Source organism: Myotis lucifugus, unplaced genomic scaffold (assembly GCF_000147115.1).
Source record: "Myotis lucifugus unplaced genomic scaffold, Myoluc2.0 scaffold_102, whole genome shotgun sequence".
Taxonomy (NCBI): domain Eukaryota; kingdom Metazoa; phylum Chordata; class Mammalia; order Chiroptera; family Vespertilionidae; genus Myotis; species Myotis lucifugus.
Window position 1 is genome coordinate 3,719,412 of NW_005871150.1, and position 15,123 is coordinate 3,734,534.

Below are 15,123 nucleotides of genomic sequence, written 5' to 3' on the forward strand. Positions count from 1 at the left end.
TGATAACATGACCAGAAATTAGGAAGTGAGGGAGGACGTTAGGCTTGGGGGGTAGGGGATAAATTAAGTTTTGGGTATTTTGAGTTTGAAATGATGACAACACAGCAGGGAGCATGTACTAGAAGCTTTGGCAAAAATGGTTGGCTTTTTGGAAATGTAGCTTTGGGGATTCTTTTAGTAAGTGTATTTATTGAGAAAATAAAAGTGAACTGGTGTCCAGTATAAAGCGAGAAGACCAGAGGACCAGGGTTGATCCTGGAGGTGCCCACAGTCAAGGAACGTGAAATGGGCGAGGAGTCGTGGAAAGTCATAGGAAAGGAGCAGAGGGAGATTGGGCAAAAATGTAGATCACAGAAGTCCTAACAGGGAAGGGACTTTCCAAAAGGAGGAAGGGACCTACCAGGCCCAGGGCTGCTGAGGGCAGAAAAGACTGAGGGGATTGGGAGGGGACTTCTGCAGTTGGTACAGTGCTGGCATGGGGCCCAGCCTGGGAGGCACCAGCGGGAGTGAAAGCCAGCAGGCAGTGCCCATTCATCTGAGATGTAAGTACATGAGAGAACCAGGCTGCGGCTGAGAGGCCAGGACCACCAGCAACCCTCCGAGGGAGCTTCAGTTCAGACCACCCTTAGCACGGCCCGTTCTCCACCGACCTGCCTCCTTCCCGTGATCACTCTCACAGTCTTGGTCTGACCTCCATTAACTTTTGTCTTCTCCTTTCGGTTTCACTATTGCTACGACACTCATCAACCTGACCCATTGAACCCCAGCCCCACCATGTCTGATGATGTCATGGCTCCTACGACCTTTCACAAACACATCGAAGATGGTCTGTTTCTCTTTCAAAGGCATCATCAGGAATGCAAGTTATTTCACCTTGCATCAATAAGTAAAATGCATTGATGTTTTGGTTTGACACAGGAATCTAAAAGATGACAGTGGTGGTTATTATCACTGTGGGTTTCAGATCACTCCTCGCAAACACTCTCTGAGTTCCTGCCTCTTCGCTGGAATTCCATCAGGAGTTGCACCCAGCTGTTGCTTGAAACGTGCCCGGGAAACAGCCTCCCTGCCCAGCCCACTGAGAATCAGCCTTCCCCCACGGAGCCTCTCCAGGTGGGTTTCTTTCCCTTTGCCCTGGTTAAGCCTAGGACTTCCAGCTACTTCCCTCTCTCTCCTTCCCAGACTTGCTCCCTGCTTTCCACCTCCACCAACAAATGCTGTGTGCCAATGACCAGTGTAAATGCAGTTGCTGCACTGTGTAAGTAATGCCTTATTTTCCTTCTTTTGTTGGTTTTACCTGGTAAGTTGGCCTGAGTTAACTTCATTTCACATTACCTTATATCATACAGATCAGAAACCCTGTCTAATTCAGTGCATCTAACTAGCGGTCACCCTCTATACTCCAGTATCCCCACAGTGTCCTGGAACACTTGGGACTTTATAAATGCTTTTTGTTGATGAGTTGATAATTGGGGTCACAAATAGCCTCATTTTTCTCCCATTTCCTGCAAACACATCTCAGGTATCAACTTTCTTCGCTGTGAGCAGTTCTGAGTCCCCGTCTTCCTTCCAGAGAGTTTCAGGAAAGAGCCTCTTTCTTAATAACTTGTATCATGATGTCTTCATGCTTTCCTTGCACTCACTCTGCCTTTGGCAGGTACAACAACTGCATCCTGATTGGGAGAATTCTCCGCAGACTAGCTTCTGGTGATGCACATTTCAAACTAATTCCTTCTGGTTCCATATACCACAGGACACAGTCATGTCCTATGTGACCTCTCGTCCTGGCCTCTAGCATCACAGCGCCGGGTGAGTCAGCCAGCAAGCCAGAGCAGTATTCCTGGAAGTCACTTCTACTTCAGGATGCCCAGTAATAACTTCACTGTCTGCTGAAGTTACTGAAAACCACATCAGCATATCCCTGTCCACCAGAAATTGTATCTTGTGATTTAATTTCCCCTTAACAGGATCTCCAAAGTGTCCATAACCATTCCAATGACACCTGACACAGGAGAAATGTGATGGAGGGGAGGTTGAAGTGGAAGAGTACAGTAGACTTAACCAATTGCAGCTAAGATCTCTTGCCCCTGAAAATTTACAGAACACACGTGCATATGAACACGTTCTGGGTCCCTCCTGGTGCCTTGACAGAAGGTGTCATTGCTAGTGAGGGGCTCTGAAGCTAAAGCTTCATTAAGTGCATAGAAAACCTACCTTTCTACTCCGCCTCTCTAAGTTCTGTTTCCTCATCTGCAAAGAAGAGTGATGTTTGCTTTGCCTATTTGAAACTAATGAAATCATCTAGTTTTTAAAAACCGCTTTATATTATTGCTTAATGCATCATCAGGGCTTGCTGTCACATTATTTACCCAAATTGGTTACAACAACATCTCCCTTCCCACATCCTCTTCTTACAAAACACGTCGACGCTCCTCCCGTTGAGAGGTAGATTCTCTGATCCCTCCCTTTGTGTTTGGGTGGGCTTGTGACCACAGCAGAAGTGGTGATATGATCCCCAAACCTGGTTCATAAAAGGTGATACATCGTCTACCTGGCCCTGTTGGGATGCTTGTTCTTGCAACCCAATAGCTGTGAGGAAGCCCATGCTGTAGAGAAGGCCACATAAAGAAGAACAGACAGCTTGGCCAGAATGGCTTAGTGGTTGAATGTTGACCTATGAACCAGGAGGTCATGGTTCGGTTCCCAGTCATGGCACATACCTGGGTTGTGGGCTCAATCCCTAGTGCAGAGTGTGCAAAAGGCAGCTGATTGATGATTCTCTCTCATCATTGATGTATCCCTCTCTCCACCCTCTCCCTTCCTCTCTGAAATCAATAAAAATATTTAAAAAGAAGAAGGAAGAGGAGGAAGAGGAAGAGGAGGAGGAGGAAGAGGAGAAGAAGAACAGACAGCCTCCTCCAATTTCCCAGCTGGGTGATGGTGCCATCTTGAAAGTAAACCCCCAGTCCCCGTTAAGCTGACACTGAGTGAGTAAGGGCAAGCTGTAGATTCAGGAGCAGGATAAGTGACTGTTGTTGTTTTAAGCCCTTACATTCTGGAGAAGTTTGTCACGCAGCAATAGGTAACTGATACATCACAGATCCTTCCACTCTCTCCGTGACCACACCTCACAGTTCCCTGCCTCTGTGCCTTTTCTCATTCCTTTTCTTCCATCAGCGTGTCGTCTTCCCACTGAAATCTTACGGCTCCTCAAGGTCTCATTCAATTGGCACTTCCTCCAGGAAGCTCTCCTGGTTGTGATCTCTTCCCCCTCAGAACTCTTGGAAAACTTTGTTTCTACCACTTATATAGTACTTATTGCCAGGATTGATATCCAACATATTTAGCAACTGGCTAAGCCAAGTACTGACCAATCAGAAGGGAGGCCTCCTGAGTTCGCAGCCCTGTGATTTCCTTGCCCTGCAGCCAAGCTGGTTCCACACAGACTTAGCTCCTCTTCCAGCCTGCCAGCACCTTCAGGGCGGGGCACCTCATCTCTGTAAGTGTCCCCTCCCCCATGGGTCTTCCATGTAATATACTGTATATGTATATTGTTGTATGAGTAATTTGTTCAGACTTTAAAAAAAAATCTCTGACTAGTAAACAAGAAGGTCCAGAGAGAATACCTAGGGAGCAAAAGGAGTTTAAAACTTTAAAACTACAAATAACTGAGAAATAAGGTAAATCTCCTGAAATCAGGGCCGTGAAGCCCCAGGATCTTTGACCTGAGAGCTTACCGATCCCTTCACTGGTTCTCACACTTTTGTGTGCAAAAGGATCACTTGGGGAAAATGAGTGTGGGTGGGGGCTGGGGGAGAGAATGTGGATTCTGGGTCCCGCCCCCAGACATTCTAGATAAGTAGGTCTGGGTGGGGCTGATGAAATCTCCGTAACCAGCTCTCCAGGTGACTCTGATGCTGGCATTGGAGGACCACACTTTCGGGAGCCCTGCTTATTCAGGGCAAGGGAGCAAAAGGAGTTTATTCCTCTAGCTATAGACCTGTGCCCTTTGAACTGGCTATGGGCACTGGACTGCTGAGAGTGGAAGAGGCAACATGGTCGGAAGGACAGAGAAGTTGGGAAAGCCATACTTCAGGTCTGTCTTTAAGGAGAATCGCTGCTGTAATCTTTGGGTGGTGGCAACATGAAACAAACACTGCATGGAGATCAGCAGACAGACAAGTTGCCTGGTTGGCTGGGGAGTCTTCTGTCTGGGGGTGTCCTGATGTGGGGTGACCTGTTTCCTCATAGTCGAGTAAATTGTTAAGGGTGTGACTCACTCTGTGAGTTTAGCCTCCACCCTTGGCTACCCGGTTCCTACCAGTCCAACGTCTAATTTCATTCACTCATAACCCCAGAGCTCACATCAGAACCACAGATTCTAATATCAGATTATCTACTTCAACTCTTTTTTTTTCCAGAATAAAATCTAGACAGTTCTGAATCCTTCAACTATTTAGGAAAAAATCCACAGTCTTTCCAGTTTTGTTCTTCCAGCTTCAGGCTCCTCATCTCCTAGCATCCTTCACCAAAGAGTGAGTCCGCCCTGGAATCTGAGTGTCGGATGAGGTCTCAGAGCCACTGCTTATGCCTGTGACCTCACCCTGTGATTCCTAAGAGGTGCTCCCCAGCCTTTGACATCTCAGCATCTTCCTGGAATAAAAACTGAGGGGTGTTCTTTAATGCAACAGCTTTCCACCACCAGCATCTTCCCCATTTAGAAGGGGAAGCAGTGAGCAGTGAGCAAGTACCACTGCTCTCCATAAATTATTGTCACCCTCAAATTATTCAGGAGCTGCGGAATATCTATCTTATGTAAAATTTTGGGCCTTTCAGAAATACTCTTCATCTTCCCCAATCCTTGTGCATTGAAAAAATTTTATAAATATCTGCCCAGAACATAATTTTAAAATCTGACTTGGCTTGAGGTGGTAAACACACAATATACAAATGATGGTGTATTGTAGAATTGTATACCTGAAACCTGTATACTTTTATTAACCAATGTCACCATAATAAATTCAATTAAAAACCTAACATCTCTGAAGTAGTTGAGATGCTGTAGAATTTGAATGCTGGAATAGTGTGCAGTGTTGTACAAATGGAACCACAAAGATGGACAGTCCTATCATTGCCACAGACTTTCCTTATGACAGAATGCAGACGTCCTGTCATTGGTCTCCAATAGCGGTGCTTTGTTGATTTTGTTCACCATGTGAGCATTCGTATCAACATTGCACAAAGTATTCTGTACCACAAGTTCATTTCCTTCTACACAACACTGTGAAGCAGGTGTGCGTTTAAGATCAAGAAGCCAAGGCACTTAGAGGTTGTATCTAAGGTCAGAGAGCTAGTGAGTAACAATCAGGGCCTTGACCCAGGACCTCAAGGCCAGTTCCAGGGCACATTCCATCCTGTCACGTGGTGCTCGCTCTGTGTACGGGCTGAGCCGGGCCCACACAGCTTGTTGTTGAGACAGCCTGAGAGCAGCCAGGAGCATGCACCTTGCAGACCTCCAGCCCCCGGCAGCGTAATGGGCCCGGCACCAGCCGCTGTCCTCTGCTCTAACATCCATCTCTGCCTCTGCTGAGCTCACCCTTCCCACGGGCTGCTCCTGGCCGATGACTGGGTGTGGCAGGGGCACTAGGAACAGGCCCCTTCCTGGGACACATGGGACTCCTCTCACTGGAGACTTTGTCCTGGAACCTCCTGGCCTTGCTCAACTTTCCTGAGATCGAATGGGGGCCAAGAAAGGCCACACACCTTCCTTCCTCTCCTTCTCTCCAGGCCAAGCCCGTTAAAGTCTGCAGGGAGCTCCCTGTCTGCAGCTCCCTAACCAAACCCTTGGCTGCTGCTTCTCAGACTCCATATTATCACAGGCTTCTCATTCCTTGTGCGGACATAGCTCCAGGCTTAGGAACCAGAGGAGAACCTAGTGTTCAGACTCTCCAATGAGGTAGCAGGTGAACCAGGAAGGCAAGAGACAGACAGATTAGGCCAATTTCAACATGCATGACAGTGCTGGGCTGAATCTGTCCCGAGACATGGAATCTTCCAGGAAAGTAGACACTGCCGTGGGCATGTCGCACAGCAGCCTTGAAGTGGTGGGAGGAAGTGGCAGTTCCTGAGAGGGGGGTCCCCGATGAAGCCCCGCCTCACCGTGGAAGACCAGTTCTTTCTGTTTGACCTCTGTATCCCTCTTGTTTCCAAAGCCGCCGTCCTCCAGACCTGCTCTTGTTGACTTGGCAGAACCTGTGAGGTGGAAGAGCAGGCAGCTATGATGAATACTCGTTAAAGAAAAACGTCTGTGCTGAGTCCGCCGGAGAGGAGATGTCAGAAAAGACATTAGTCTTTGTCTGTATCTGTCATTCGAAGAAGGAACCAATTTCAAAATCATATCTCACACTTTCTCCTCCCCTGAGTCACAGAGCAAGCTTACCATTCCTGTGTTCACTCACTGAACACAGACTGAGCCCTGCCGTGCCCGGGGGCTGGGATTCAGAGAAGAAATGCTGTCCATGGAGCCACTGCACACGTCAGGGAACGGGGACAGCCGAGGGGGTCTAGGGAGACTCCGGGATTGAGACAACTCAATTCACCAACTCAACCGAACACCAACTTTTTTTTAACTTTGCTGATAAACTTACTTACCACGGTGGCAATGCTCTCATTTTAGAAGCACACAGCAATTCTCCTCTAGTGGATCTCTAATTACCCAGGTGTGGCCGAGGACAGCCGGATGCCGATGTGGGCGATGGTGGCACCTGCATCATCCGGCTGCCTTTGCTGGGCCTCAGGTTGTGTGGACGGATAGCTGTGCTCTGGGGCTGTGATGCTCAGAGTTTCCACTTCACCGTTTTTCAGCTCCCTGGAGCTCCACACAGTCCCCAGTGTCTTGAGATGACCAGCGGGGCTGAGGGGATGGGTTTGCACGTCAAGAAGCAAAGTTGTACAACACCCTTTAGATTGTCCCGTCCAAGAGCCACCTGGGGCAGTTGAACACTTGAAATGTTGTTAGTCTGACTTGAGATGTGCTGTATGTATAAAATACACAATGGATTTTGGAGACCAAGTTTAAAAAAAAGAATGCAAACATCTCTCTGAAGTTTTGATATGGATTACATGTTGAAATATTATTTTTGGACATACTGGGTTCAATAACATATTAAAATTAACTCCATCCGCTTCTTTGTACTTTTTTTGTAAACTGGGCCATTTTAATGACTGCAGACATGTAAACTGTGAGCTAGTACTCAGGAACATCACAGTAAAGGAGCTTTCCTGATTGGTGCACAGTCTTCAATAATTATAAGGAGTTACTTGCTGTCAAACCAGTAAGACTGCATTTATGCATCCATCGTTTTCAGGATGGCTGGTAACCTGGGCATATTTTCACGTCACAAGGCCCAACTCGCTCACATTCACCTTGATGACAGCACCTTTGCTGATAACACCCAAAGTTGTATGAAGTGGGGATGAGGGTTTCTTCTGTACATAAAATACTGGCAGGCCAAAGGTGGCCTTCAGTGCAGGCTGTGTTACATGGGCCTGATGAATCTTTCATATTTAGGTGGTTTTCAAGTAAAGCCACCTCCAACAAAGCAGACTTTGGTAACCAACCTCTTTGACACTTTCTTTTTTCTCTTTCCTGTTCGGATAACGTTTAATACCCCTGTGTCTCCCTGGGCACGGACTCTGGCTGCCCATTGTGCCACTCTCTCTTTTCGCTTTTGTTTCATCCCTTTGGAAAGTGCTTTAGCTGGGGTGGGTCCCTCTCTTCCCAGCAGATGAGCAGGGACTGCACCCTGGGGACGCTTCGTCATTCTTATGTTTGGTGTTTCTGTTCTCACGCTTCCTGATGGTCCCTCTCATTTGTGTCTCCTCAGCACTGCGCTGTGCAGGGTAGAGCTTAGCCTTCAGTCCACACATCTTTTTGTCGTTTCAGTCCCATGTCATTAACTCTTATTTATCTTGATTTTTTTTTTGTTAGCAGATTTATGAATCCAATTTTTCTTTAGACTTTTGAAAATTCCTACTCAGTTCAATGATATGATCTGAAAATTGCTCAGAAACCTGTATTTTAGAGTAAGTGTCAGAGTCCTCTCCACCAGTCTCTCTGAAGAGGAAACATTTTTGCAAAAAGTATCAGAGTAAGACAGTGACCCTATAAATGACCGACTTGGAATGACCGTTAAAGACCAGATTACAATGCAAATGACAGATTTGTTTTTCTCAACACATATTTTAGTGTAACTCGAATTGCAAATAAAAACATTTTATCAGGACATTGTGGATTCTTAGAAATTTTATACAATTTCTATAATATTTCTTTTAATAACAGTAATATGTGCATATGAATATAACACAATTGTTACTGTTATTTGACAGTGCTTTCCATGTAATTTTAACATATCAAATAGACTTAATTAGTTTAATTCCCCTCGTTTACAGAGAGGAAGAGACATTCTTTGAAATGTTTCAGGGATCCTGATAAATATTCTCAAAGTTATTTTCAGGTTAAGAAAGACTAATTTTTGAATTTAGGGAAGTTTGTCAAACATATCAAAAGTTTTAAAACATTAGGTCCAATGGGATCATAGGTCCTTGTGACATATATTGTTTGTTCATTTAGTCACGGTGACAAAGACTACTTACCCATCCGATCACAGTGACAGTGCCAACCTAGGCCCTGTCTCAGGATCCCACACTCAGGGCCCTGTGAATAGAGTGACTGCTGTCTGGGTAAGCCCACCAGAAGACTGCCTGCAGGCTGGTGCGCTGGAGACTGCCGCCTGTTTCCACCCTCAGTTGTGTGCGCCATTGAAGCATATCTGTTAAATGCAGATACAGAAACCTTCTTCTACAGTAAAGTTTATTTGGAGAGGGTGTGGCTGGAGAGCTGTCCAGTGAGGAAAGCAGGAACAGGTTATGAAGGACATCCTAGAAATTCTTGTAAAGAGTTCGAATTTTACTGGTTGACATTGAGAAGTTAGTTGAATTGGAAGATTGGGATACTTATAATTTACTAGAGGCCCAATACACGAAATTCATGCAAGAGTAGGCCTTCCTTCCCCCGGCTGCTGGCACTGGCTTCCCTCCAGCATCCGGGACCTGGGCTTCCCTCGCAGAGGAGGCCCCACCCACCTGCCGCAGCCCGCTGGTCAGTGGCCTGGGCCTTCCTCTTTGGGACGATCGTGGAGCCCACCCTATTGATCGCCCCACCGGCCAGTGGCCTGGTCCTCCCTCTGCAGTGCCATCATGGGGCAATGGCCGGGCCCCCGACCAATCGCATTGCACCCGCCTTAGCTGACCTGGCACCAGTGGGTGTCATAGCGTAGTCCTAGATGGTCGTCCGGATGGTCGTTCTGCTGTTTGGCCATTCGGTCAATTTGCATATTATGCTTTTATTATATAGGATATTCAACATCGACTAAATAAAGTCAAATCACCTCAAGACACAGAAAGTCAGGTGTTGTGGAGGAGCAGGATGACTTCTGGAATCCCTGACTTTATCTAGCAACTATGCTGGAGCAGCACTGCATGCTGGGAGAGGGCCTGACCAGTGAGGCTGGGAGAACTCATCGACTCCATCATAAAGTCAATGAAGTCAGTGGATCAAGTGCACTTAAAAAAGAAAAAGGATGTGGGAGAAGGAAGGACCATAGCTTAAATAGAGAAGACCATGTGATAATCATCAGTACTTACAGAAAAGTGTTCTTTTGGTGGAAATATCCTTCTTCCTTATTGCTGGAAGTCCGAGAGAGCTGTACCAGCAAATCTGAGCAGTAGCACAATAATGCTGAAAGAGTCCTGCCGACTATGGATGTTAACACAGCTTCCCTAGGGCCCTCGTTCACCCAAGGTGCTAGCCACGTATTCACATAAATGTTTCCGCAAAATTTGCAAAAGATAATTTAGCTGTAATCAGTTAATACTGTTGCCATTCTCTGCTCCAAGTCCCCTCTATCATCATCCTCCCTTGGGAGTGCTAAAATGGCCAGCTCATTTTTAGAACCCAGCTAAGGGAACTGGAGTTGGGAATATATTACTTTGGGATTGGGGAGATATATTTATGGGCTTTCCAGTTCTTGTATGTATATTTCTAACCTTCCCATGTTCCCAGAACTACCTCTAGATTCTCTTTCAACTCCCCAGCATCTTATGTCCAGAGGGCCTGCAGTCATATCTCCTTATCAGCCTGTCCTAAGGCATCTGGAAGTATGTGGGGAGTAAAAGAGAAACCAGGATGAACGGTACATAGTCAGAAGTTATACTATTGAAAATTCTTCTGATCAGCACTTATTTAAAGTGAAAAGCAATGGATTCAGTTATCATCAATGTCTGATCAAAACTGTCAATTAAAAAAATTCCATCAACTCCTTCTCTTCTCTCTATAGAAAATTGTAAAAATGTCTTCCTCCCAAAAATCCATACCCCAGGCTTATCATGAGAAGAATATCAGTCAAATCCCATTAGGACATTTTACAAAATTAAATGACCAGTACGTATCCTTCTAAGTGGTCAAGCTTCCCCAAAACAAGGATAATCTGACAAACTATCACAGCCAAGAGGAGCAATTTTTCTATAAGTCTAGAACTGTTCTATAAATAAAGTTTATGAAAAATATAATGTAAAGAAGCAATTAACGAGTATGCAGCCAAAAGGTAGGGTCTAAAAATTATTACAAAGGTAGGAGAAAAGTATTAATATTTTTTAAGGTTATTTTTCTGGATTTTGTGAAATTTATGGTGTTATACATTTTTTGTGTTATAAACTTTTTAAATTTGTATTTTATTATATTTCTGTTTTCATTCTAAAAAATGTTTGTTTGTATCCAACTTTATATTTGTAATTTTCTTAAAGAGGTTCCCTAAATTGTGTGAACTTCAGACTCCACAAAACCTGGCTCCACCCTTTGTTGCCACTGATCACATATGAATATATAGAAAAATGTGTCCAATTCACAAACCGAGTGCCTACGATGTGTAAATACTATACTAGGACTTGCAGGGAAGTGGGGGTGTATGAAGATTAACAAGCACTTACAGCTTCATGGGAGAGACAGGTATCTGTCTAATGTAGACGTAGCCTCAAAACAGATTGAGTGACAAACACCCAGCCACTGACGCCAACCCTTTCTTTAATCATCCACTTACCAAGATCTGGAATTAAAAGCACATTGGCCATTATCAATTGATGCAGCTCTACTTCAGATGGCCCTGCTCAAAAGCAATGGGCGTAGGAGATCAATAATAATCACAACTTTGCAGTTGGCAATCACAAATGGGAGCTTTGGAGACAAGACCATTGTCAACCTACCCCTCAGCTTGTCCCCAAAAGGACTTTGACTCTAGCTTCTCTAGTAGATTGATCAATCAGTTTTTGGCAGATGTAGATTTGGATGTAGCCAGAATTAGCCACAAAATTTTAATCAATCCAAAAACGTAATGGGGTGAGAGCAACTTAAAAAGAGACTCAAACTTCCACTAGGAAATTTGTTCCACTGCAGCCTCCAATCGGCTCTTGTTCGCTTGGCTAAAGAGATGCTTGGCTAAAAGAAAGTAGAAAAAAAGGGTTTAAGTCTCTTATTTCTTTCCAAGACCCCCAAACAGGATCCTGAACTATGGAGTCTGGAACCTTCATTAGTGAGAACACTGAGGCCATGGCTGTCGGTCCTTGCAACTCCCTTCTGTGTTAGGTTATTATTATAGGAATAAGACTGTTATTATAATAATACTAAGACTACTATCCCTGTCTTACAGAGGATGAAATGGGGCTTAATGCAAAGTAGCTCAACTCCCAAACCTGTGTTCTTAACCACTATGCAATATTGCCTCCCATCATACCCTCTGTCTGATGGTCACAAGACAGCCCTTCAAACCCGTGAAACTTCTATATATATAAAAGGCTAATATGCAAAGTGTCCCCTCGGGAGTTCAACTGTGAGTTCAATTGCTCACTATGATGTGCACTGACCACCAGGGGGTGGCGCGGAACATGGTGGGCAACCAGCAGTGGCGGTGGCATGCGGATGGCGAGGGAAGGAGGAGGTGGGGAGGCAGGGAACCTGATTGGCCCTGATCACTGGCCAGGCCTAGAGATACTACCTGTGCACGAATTTCGTGCACTGGGCCTCTAGTTTTGAAATAATTAGGGAGAAACATGTATGTTTTTAAAGCAGTGATGGTGAACCTATGACACGTGTGTCAGAGGTGACACTCGAACTCATTTTTTTGGTTGATTTTTCTTTCTTAAATGGCATTTAAATATATAAAATAAATATCAAAAATATAAGTCTTCGTTTTACTATGGTTGCAAATATCAAAAAATTTCTATATGTGACACGGCACCAGAGTTAAGTTAGGGTTTTTCAAAATGCTGACACGCCGAGCTCAAAAGGTTCGCCATCACTGTTTTAAAGTGTTAGTGCTGAAAGGAACCTGAGAAAATATTTAGTCTAGCCCTCTATTTCCAGAAGAGGTTGCCTCCCAATGTCAGGACGGCTCTGCCAGAGGGGACGGAATCCAGTTGTGATGCCTGGTTGTGTGCCTTTTCCACTCTAGAGCTGCCAACCACCGGCACTGAGGGCTGAACCCAGGGAGAGGCACGCATTTGGGAGAAACGTGTTTTGGAGTGGGGAGGGGTAAGAGGAGAGCCAGTGACTGTTGTCACATGTTATGAGTTGAATTGTGTCCCCCCTCCCCTCCAGATTTATATGTTGAAGTCGTTACCCCCAGTACCTCAGAATGGGATGTTACTTGGAGATAGAGTCTTTACAGAGGCAATCAAGTTAAAATGAGGTCATTAGGGTGAACCCTAATACAATATGACTGGTGTCCATATAAGGAGAAATTTGGACACAGACACACGCAGAGGGAAAACCATGTGAGGAGACATAGGGAGAAGATGACCATCCCCAAGCCCAAAAGAAAGGCCTGGAACAGATGCTTCCCACACAGCCTTCCGAAGGCACCCCCGCTGTTCACACCTTGATTTTGAACTTGCGGACTCCAGAACTTGTGTGACAATACTTTTCAGTGTTTAAGCCACCCAGTCTGTGGTCCTTTGTGATGGCAGCCCCAGCAAACTGATCCAGCACAGAACTTGGGAAGTGCCTGAGGAGGCACCAGGCTGAAGGACTGGTTGGAGAAGAGGAAAAAGGAGAGGCTAAAATGATGAAATCCTGGGTGGGGAGAAAGAGACCTGGGCAGAGAAACCAAGGATTAGCCAAGTGGAAACCCAATCAAAATGAAAGTGGAGTCCATTTCTTCTTTTAATTGACGAGTCCAGGTCTGGAATATCTCAGTGTAGAAGGGTACCTAGGAGAACACAGCTGTTACAGAGGCCACTGGAGTGTGGGCTGCCCTCACCTTCACGGTGCCACGGTGCCACGGTGCCGGCACACTGCGGAGAAACAATCACTGCCACGACGTCCACATGTTCTGGAGAGGTGGGAGAGCCAGGGAAAGTTCTCAGTGTATTGTAGGGCGGAGCCAACCTGAATGTGCTTGAGGCCTCCATGAGCACAGTCATCCCCAGGTACCAATGGGGGGTTGTTTCCACTGAGGATACCAACATCTGTGATGCTCAAGTCCCTCCTGTAAAATGGAATGGTGTTTGCATATAACCTGCACACATCCTCTCATATACTTTATTTATTTTTAAAAATATATATTTTATTGATTTTTTACAGAGAGGAAGGGAGAGGGATAGAGAGTTAGAAACATTGATCAGCTGCCTCCTGCACACCCCCTCCTGGGGGTGTGCCCGCAACCAAGGTACATGCCCTTGACCGGAATTGAACCTGGGACCCTTTAGTCCGCAGGCCGACACTGAGCCAAACCGGTTAGGGCCTCTCATATACTTTAAATCACCTCTAGATTACTGATAATACCTAATGCAATGTAAATGCTATGTAAATAGTTATTATGCTGTATTATTTAGGGAATAATGACAAGAAAAAAGTCTGTATGGGTTCAGTACAGATGCACCCATTTTAGGCCTAATTACACACACAGTACACACATCAGCAACATGACTTTGTTCCCCTGGAATATTTTTAATCCATGGTTGACTGAACCTGCTAAACCACTTATACCAAGGCAATATATTTTCTTTTTTATTCATCATAAGAAAAAATTTAAAAACTTTATTATATTTATTTTACAGTTCAGTATTGCTTTTATTTTGAAACACAAATATATTTTCGTGGTTATTATGTATGTGCACGCTCTGGAGGCAGGTTGCCTGAGTTCCAAGTGTGGCTTTGCCCTCACTAGCATTCAACCTTTCTGTGCCTCAGTATTCTCATCTGTAAAAGGGGAATGATGACAGCACCTACTTCATAAGATTATGGAGATTCAATAAAATAATGTGAGTGAAGGGTTTCAATAAACGGTATCTGTCATTACCAGAGGCGTTTATTATAACAAGAATTCCTCTCAAGACTCAGATTCAAAGTGTGCTAGATAACAGCCCTCCGCCCGCTGCTGGGCACAAGCATCACTGGGACCCGGACCATGAGGAACAGTAACATTTGGGATACCAGCCTGAAAATAAATTGCATTGGCCTCTGAAAACCCCCAAGTAGGTATCGCATGGACGTAGAACCCCTGAAAACCTCACAGCCAGGAAGAGCAGGGTGGAGGGACCCCAGGAACTTGGAGGATGAATGCTGCTCTTGAGCAATGTCTTCAGCTCTAACTATATACCCCGCTGATAAATCGCCCAGGGTTGCTTCATGTCCAGGGCGTTGCAGAAGTCCAGACCAGTCCTCCTGGCCAGGGGCTGTGTCAAAACCCTGTGGGGAATGTGGTGAAATCGGGCTAAAAGGGGTCGTGCACGTGGGTGCCAAAGAAAATAGGAAAGGAAAGCGCTGGGGCTGTCAGGGCCCCTTCTGCAGAAGTCACCCCTCCAGGGCCCGCGGACAGCAGACCCCCCGAGCTGGCGGGGCTCCTGCGCTGAGGCTCCGCAGCTCACCCTTTGCCCTTCCTCGGATTCCTTACGAAACCAGGCACGTCCAGGGGACTCGAGCGCACCCGCCCGCCGGCCGCACGCCGGCCGCCTGCGCGACAAACGCGCGCCTGCGTGGGAAAGCGGGCACGCGGGGGGCGGGGCCTGGGT

The 15,123-nt window shown here is 45.8% G+C and overlaps 1 long non-coding RNA gene and 1 pseudogene across 1 annotated transcript; one reads left to right on the top strand and one right to left on the bottom strand.

Moving 5' to 3' along the window:
• The first annotated feature begins 1,416 nt into the window (after window positions 1-1,416).
• LOC111826793 lies at window positions 1,417-7,147 on the top strand. The gene is made up of 3 exons (XR_002830192.1): window positions 1,417-1,809; window positions 2,853-3,499; window positions 6,213-7,147. It is a non-coding gene; the product is annotated as an uncharacterized LOC111826793 (long non-coding RNA).
• Window positions 7,148-7,326: 179 nt separating this feature from the next.
• LOC102443323 overlaps window positions 7,327-15,123 on the bottom strand; it is an 18,128-nt pseudogene continuing 10,331 nt past the window's right edge.